Here is a 7,811-nt window from a genome sequence, read left to right on the forward strand (position 1 = left end):
CCGCTCCCGCCCCGTCACCCCTGCAGCCGGCCCGTTCACAGGGCCATGAACCCGCTCCGTCACCCCTGCAGCCGGCCCGTTCACAGAGCCATGAACCCGCTCCCGCCCCGTCACCCCTGCAGCCGGCCCGTTCACAGAGCCATGAACCCGCCCCGTCACCCCTGCAGCCGGCCCGTTCACAGAGCCATGAACCCGCTCCCGCCCCGTCACCCCTGCAGCCGGCCCGTTCACAGGGCCATGAACCCGCTCCCGCCCCGTCACCCCTGCAGCCGGCCCGTTCACAGAGCCATGAACCCGCTCCCGCCCCGTCACCCCTGCAGCCGGCCCGTTCACAGGGCCATGAACCCGCTCCGTCACCCCTGCAGCCGGCTGGTTCACAGGGCCATGAACCCGCTCCCGCCCCGTCACCCCTGCAGCCGGCCCGTTCACAGGGCCATGAACCCGCTCCCGCCCCGTCACCCCTGCAGCCGGCCCATTCACAGGGCCATGAACCCGCTCCGTCACCCCTGCAGCCGGCCCGTTCACAGAGCCATGAACCCGCTCCGTCACCCCTGCACCCGGCCCGTTCACAGGGCCATGAACCCGCTCCCGCCCCGTCACCCCTGCAGCCGGCCCGTTCACAGGGCCATGAACCCGCTCCCGCCCCGTCACCCCTGCACCCGGCCCGTTCACAGAGCCATGAACCCGCTCCCGCCGAGTCACCCCTGCAGCCGGCCCGTTCACAGGGCCATGAACCCACTCCGTCACCCCTGCAGCCGGCCCGTTCACAGAGCCATGAACCCGCTCCGGCTCCGTCACCCCTGCAGCCGGCGGGGCAGGGCGGCAAGGTCCCTCCGGGCTCCCAGAGGAGCTCCTCTCTCCTTCACCAGCGCTGAGCACCAGTGACGACGCCCTTATCAGGCTGAGGGTGATGCCCACCACGCACCCATCCTCTGCCCTGGCCACTTGCTTACTCCGCAGCTCAGGCAGCTCACTCCTGCCCCAAACTCAGTTGCGGTAGAGACGCAGCCCCGTGGAACAGGGCCAGCCCTTTTGTCACTTTTTTTTTAAATATTGATTTCAGAGAGGGAGGGAGAGATAAAAACATTGATTATGAGAGAGACTAATTGATCGGCTGCCTCCTGTACGCCCCACACGGGGGATGTGCCCTGACCCGAGATTGAACCCAGACCTCCTGGTTCATAGATCCACGCTCAACCACTGAGCCACACCGGCCTGGCATCACTATTGCTTTTATTCCATTGCGCTGACACCCCCATGGGTAGGCCAGTGGAATTTTAGAACGGTTGGAGGGAAAGAGAGAACCAGAACAAAAGTGGTTCAAACCAGTCACCAGTGGGAGACGTTACAAAAAAATAAACCTTAAAAATGAAGTCACTTAGCTGCAGGGAGAGAGTCCAAGTGAACCTTCCTCCCAGCCAAGCTGAGGCAGGGATGCTGTGCCCACTTTACAGATGGGAAACTGAGGCTGGAGAGGATGTGGCCTCTCCAAACGCGCTCCCTCCTGAAGGGGTGGGGAGGAGACTCCTTCTCCCTCCGGACAGTAAACAGCACCCCCTGCTAGTGAGGAATGCAAACAGAAGCCCCCTTGCCTCGCCCTCCTGACCTCCACGGACAGCCTAGATGCCGGAGGCCTTCGGGCTGGGCTGGGCTGGGCTGGGCTGGGCCGGGCTGGGAAGCGAGGAGTTATGGGCAGGACTAGTCTGGGCCCCTTTCTCAGAGAAGTCTGTCTCAACTGAAAAGAAAATGACAAGGGTGACCCCTCCCGGCTAACAGGCGGCTGACGGGGGGACTGGAGGAGATGGGGCTGGGGGTGATGCTCATTCTTCTCCAAGGTCGGGGAGAGGCCCTGTGAGCCCTCACAGCCACCACAGCTGGTCCAACTCCTTCCTGACCCCACGTCACAGACTGGACCACTAAGGACCCCATGCGAGGACGTGACTCATCTCGGTCCAGGGGCCTCCGTTCCTGACGCCTGGGCTCAGACTGCCCTGCCGCTGAGGAGGTGGGAGCCTCTCCCTCTCCACGCCTCAGTCTCCTCATCTGGAAAATGGGTATCAGTTTTCAGGAAGCAAGGGCCATAACTGCCTTGTTTGCAGCTACAGGACCAGCTCCTGGCACTTAGTAGGTATTTTAAAAATACTGGCTGGCTGAGCTAGAGCAGTGGTTCTCAACCTTGGCTGCACATGAGAATCACCTGGGAATCTTTTTAAAATCCTGGTTTCTGGGCCTCATCCTCCAGAAATTCTGTTTCTTTGTTACTAATGTTGTGGCCCCGCCCCATAACAAAGAAACAGAATTTCCAGAGGATGAGGCCCAGAAATCAGGATTTTAAAAAGATTCCCAGTTGATTCTAATGTGCAGCCAAGGTTGAGAACCACTGAGCTAGAGGGAGAGGGGAATAGAAAGTTATTGCTTAATGGGCACAAAGTTTGTTTTGCAAAATGAAAGCGTTAGGGAGACGGGTGGTGGTGATGTTTGCACAACAATGTGAATGTACTTAATGCCACTAACTGTTCACTTAACAATGGCTTCCGATGGCCAATTTTGATATGTGTGTTTTACCACAATTTAAAAAAATGGGGAAAATACTGGTTGAACGCGTACAGAGGTGAGCGGAAGAGAGCGTGAGGCGGCCAGCCACCCAGCAACCACTCGCGGTTCTACGGGACGTGAAGGAGGGCCGCTGCTCGGAGGGACTGCCATCACTTCGCTGCCTCTGTGGCCGGCGACACGCTCCAGCACCGGGAAGGACAGACACTGGACAGAGCGCTCTCCTCCGAGGGGAGAGAGAGTTCAGCGCAGCCCGAGAGGCCGGAGGCGACAGGCAGCCCGGCCGGGGCCCACCGGGCCCAGAGTGCCGCAGGGGCTCTGCTACTTCCACCAAAGCGGCTCCTGGCCGCACCGAGAGCCTGCACTTAGCCAGCGCCTACTGTATGCCAGGCAGTGCCAGGCGCTGGGGAGAGAAGTGAGCCAGATGGTGAGCCTGTCAGGCACTCTACCCATCACCCCGTTGTGTAAACAAGACACATGGACCTCGCTGCACTCGGCACCGCCCTGACGCTGCCACGACCCATTTCCTCTCGCTGCCACCGGGAGGCAAGGGTTGTCGGTCTGGTTTTCAGGAAAGGACCCCAGGGGTCACCTGCCTGAGGTCCCAGACAGGTCGGATTGGAACCCCAGCCCGCAGCCTCTAACGGCGGAGCACGGCCAGGAGGAGGCTGGTCTGAAGAAGAGGCGGTAAGGAGGATGCGGAGAAGCGGAGCCCTCTGCCGCTGCCGGCCGGACGAGAAGCCAGCGGCCTCTGTGGGCAACAATCCGGCAGCTCCTCCAGATGTTAAATATAGTCCCCAGCCAGCCGGCTGCTGGCGCCGGGACACGGCCCGGGGAAACGCAAACACATGGCCACCCAGGGACTTGTGCGTGAGTGCTCACAGCAGCGTTACTCAGCCCGAACAGGCAGCTCACATGGTGAATGGATAAGCAAAATGTGGTCGATCATACAACGGACCGGCCGTAAGGAGGATGGAGGACGGGTTCTTACTACGGCATGGAGGGGCCCGGAAGACACTGTGCTGAGTGAAAGCAGCCAGACATCAAGGGCCACGCGCTGTGCGACCCATGGATGCGAATGTCCAGGGAGCGCAAATCTATGGAGACGGCAAGTAGATTAGTGGCTGCCAGGGGCTGGGGCTGGGAGGGTGAGAGTTAAAGGGCTTGGGGTCCTTTTTAAGGTGATGAAAATATTCTGAAATTGACAGTGGTGATCATCGCACGTATCCGTGAGTATATTAACATCCACTGAACGGTACGCTTTACGTGGGTGAATTGTATGTGAATTATATTTCAATAAAGCTATTTCCAAATATATATTTTTAAAGCATGGTCTCTCTGGAACCAAAACGATGTGGGTGTGGCGCTATCACAGTGTGGCTGTGGCCTTGGGCAGGCGGCTCTGCTTCTCTGAGCCTCAGTCTTTTTTTGTTTGTTTTTCATTTTGTTAATCCTCACCTGAGGGTATTTTCCCACTGATTTTAGATAGCGCGGAAGAGAGGGAGGGAGAGAGAAATAGAGAAACGTGGATGTGAGAGAGACACGCTGATTGGCTGCCTCCCACAGGAGCTCAACCTGACCGCTGGGGTCGGACCTGTAAACCAGGTACATGACCTGCCAAGAATGGAGCCCGAGACCCTTCAGTGCACAGGCCGACGTTCTGACCACAGTGCCAGGCCGGCCAGGGCTCGGAGCTCACTGCTTCACCTACAGCACGGGGCTGTGGCCGCCCCGCCTCGCGCGGGGAGGGGGGCGGGGGTGGGATTAAACACGGCAGTGCTGCAACACAGTCACTGCTCAGTGACTTGTCCTGGGGGCCACGCTTCCCGCCCAGCACCAGCTCACAGCCCCGCTGGCGCGCACCGCACGTCTACCCCACGCACCGCCTTCCCTCCCCGTCATGCTGTGAGGCTGGCATTCGTGTCCCTGTTTCATGGTCTCCATTTTACAGATGAGAACTGGGTCCAGCAGGCACCCTGGCACGGCTCTCCCACACCCCCGGCAGCTTCCTGCCTCTGCTCTCAGCCCTCTTTCTCTCCCATGGGCACCCCCTTCGTCCGGCTGGTGGCCTCACAGCTCCAGAACTGGCTCAGGACAAGAACTGGTGGCCAGGACCCTGGGGCCAGGAGTGGGTCTCTGAGTTATGGATGCAGCCCAAACCACCTGCGGGACTGGACCCCGGCCTCTCAGCCCGTCACCTCCCAGCATGGCATTCTCTCCTCCCACCGCCCTCAGAGGGGTGGTCTTCTCCAGCCCCTTTTGCAGATGGACAAACTGAGGTTCTGCAGAGTGAGAGCGCTTTGCCAGAGGTGCCTGCTGGGGTCCAGTCAGGATTTGATGGTCCAGGACCATCTGAGTTAAATGGGACCCCCCAGCCCCTAAAGCAGCCACCGGGCACCGCCCCACGTGCCTCAGTGCCCCCGCCTCTGACTCGGATGCCCTGCTGGCACCCACCCGGGTGGCGTCGGGAGTGGGGGAAATTCTGGTTGGTCTTTTTGTTCTTTCTCCGGTGCCGGCCGCAGGTGGCTTAAGTCACAATGAAAAGAAAATACAGAGGCGACAACGGGGAAAGAGGGTAGGGGCATGCCAGGGCCGGCAGGTGAGCATTTATGCAGCACTTGCTGTGTGCCAGGCGCTGTGTAGGCACCATCCTCAAGAATTCCTTCCAGCTACTGGAGGGGAGGCCACCAGAGAGGTGAGCGGACCTGCCTCAGGTCACACCGTCCAGAGGGCCTGGCGCCTGACGGTCTTCCTCTGGGTCCTGCCCCATGGACAGCAGCCCCCTGAAGTCACATCTCCCCACCTTGACCACGAAGCCATGGCGAGCCCTAGCCGGTTTGGCTCAATGGATAGAGCATCGGCCTGTGGACTGAAGGGTCCCAGGTTCGATTCCGGTCAAGGGCACATGCCCGGGCTGCGGGCTCGATCCCCAGTAGGAGGTGTGTAGGAGGCAGCCAATCAATGATTCTCTCTTATCGTTGATGTTTCTGTCTCTCTTTCCCTCTCCCTTTCTCTGAAATCAATAAAAACATATTTAAAAAAAGAAGAGGCCATGGCAACAGGACACAAGAGGCTGGAGACCATCAGCTGGTTGGTGTGCCTCGGTCCCGTAACAGCTGACCTCGGCCCAGAGACCGCCCCGCCCTGCCAGGGACTCTTCTGGAATTCTCCCGGCAGAAACCTGAGGCCAGGTAGGGAGGAAGCCCTGCCCCTCAGAGGACTGTTGCCAGGGACACAGCCACTCTCAGCTGCTCAGCCACTGGCTGGGATTCCAGTCTTCTGGGCAGCAGGCCTGGTGGCCCGTGGGTGTGGCTGACACCCAGCTGGCCGTGGGCATTTCAAAGCCAGCCTTCCTCTGAAGCTGTGGTGTGTGTGTGTGGGGGGGGGGGGGGGAATCTAGGCCTTGGTGCCAGCGGGTCCCAGGAATTCAGGGCTTCCTGGGTGGGCTACGGGGTCCATGGAGGCCCCTAGATGGCGAGTAAAGATGTACGAGGGTCAGGATGGAGACAGCCCCTTTTCTGAGTCCAAAATCCTCGCTAACGGCTTATGGAAGTGTGAATCGACTTTGTCCCCTCTCCTCATTGAGGCTTGTGACGCCCGATCTTAGAGCACAGCCTGACTCACAGGGGCCTCGGCACCTCTAGGTTTCACCCTCACCGTTGGCCTCTCTGTCCCGAGAACCTGCTGCTTTCTTCACTGCCTCAGGGCCGTGGCACCAGCTGGAGCCAGCCTCTTCCACGGCCTGCTCTCCCCTTCAGGTCTCAGCTCAGACGCGACACCACCTCCGCAGAGAGGCCGACGGCCTGCCCTCTCCCACCCAAATATCTCCCAGCGGGTCCTGAGCCCTCGGAAGAGGGGACCTTATCCGCCTTAGCCCTGCAGGAATGCTGGGTCTCGCCCAGGGCCTGCACATAGTAGGTACTCAGAAAACAGGAGAGTGACTCACCTTCCAGATCACCCTCTCTGGGTTGGATGGAGGAGCGATTAGGGTTAAACCTCACATTGCCCGTTATCGGACACTTTCTAGCTGCGGAGATAACGCATGTGACCCCGTCAAATGTCTCAGAGAGAGACCAGGGTCCCTGCTTGTGAATGGAGTGCTGACTTCAGTGGAATTCTGAATGCCAACCAGGGCTGGTGACGGTGACAAGCAGCGCCTCTTGTAGATGGTCAGAGCTGGGCGGGAGCTTTGGACTGGCCAAGCCCCTGATTTAACAGATGAGAAGAGTGGGGCCCGGAGCGGAGAAGGGACTCGCCCAGTCCTGGCAGAGCAGGGCAGAGAGAGGAGCAGCAGCCGACTGCGTGGCCTTCCCTGGGCGTGCCAGCTGAGGCGCCGACATGGGCCCCACTATATCTTTTTAAAATATATATATATTTCTATTGATTTCAGAGAGGAAGGGAGAGGGAGAGAGAGATAGAAACATCCGTGATGAGAGAGAATCATTGATCGGCTGCCTCCTGCACGCCCCCTACTGGGATGGAGCCTGCAACTTGGGCCTGTGCCCTTGACCGCAATTGAACCCGGGACCCTTCAGTCCGCAGGCCGACTCTCTATCAGCCAGGGCCCGTATCTTTAAGAACAGGAGTAAGAGAGCGTGTTATGGTTTAACCACACTGGGGCTGGGTTCCCCTTCAGGAGCCCCTGGCAGGCCATAACATCATAATAAATAGAAATATTAATAAAAGCCAATTATCGAACATCTTCTATATGTCAGGCATTTTATACACATTTTTTTATGTAATCCTGCAAAGTAGAGGTGGCCCTGGCCCATTTTACAGGTGTGGAAACTGAGGCTCAGAGTGGTCCATTGACCTGCCCTGGGTCACACAGCTACCAAGTTCTAGAACCTGCACTTTAACCTAAAAGTTGTTAGGCGGTGCTGGCGGTGGCAGCAGTGCCAGTGGTAGCCATAGTCACAGCCACAGCCACAGCCACAGCCACAGCCACAGCCACAGCCACAGTCATTAATCCCAACAGTAAAACAGGACACACCTGTGGTCCCCACCGCGGCTGGCCTGAAGTCAGAGCGGCAGACGCCCTTTGAGAAGCTCCAGGCTCCCCAGCAGTGCTCAGTGGCCCTCCCTTGGCCCTCGGGAAAGCAGGAGAACACAGGTGGGTAACCCCCTCCCCCAGCACACACACCTTTTAGGCGCGGGCGGGGGCTGGGAGGGGCTGCCTCCCCCGCGCAGTGCCTTCAGCGCCACCTGCTGGACCCTGCAGAAGCTGCAGGCGGTCAGCTTACAGGCGCGGGGCAATG

This window comes from Myotis nattereri (assembly GCF_964212035.1).
Source record: "Myotis nattereri genome assembly, chromosome: 19".
Taxonomy (NCBI): Eukaryota; Metazoa; Chordata; class Mammalia; order Chiroptera; family Vespertilionidae; genus Myotis; species Myotis nattereri.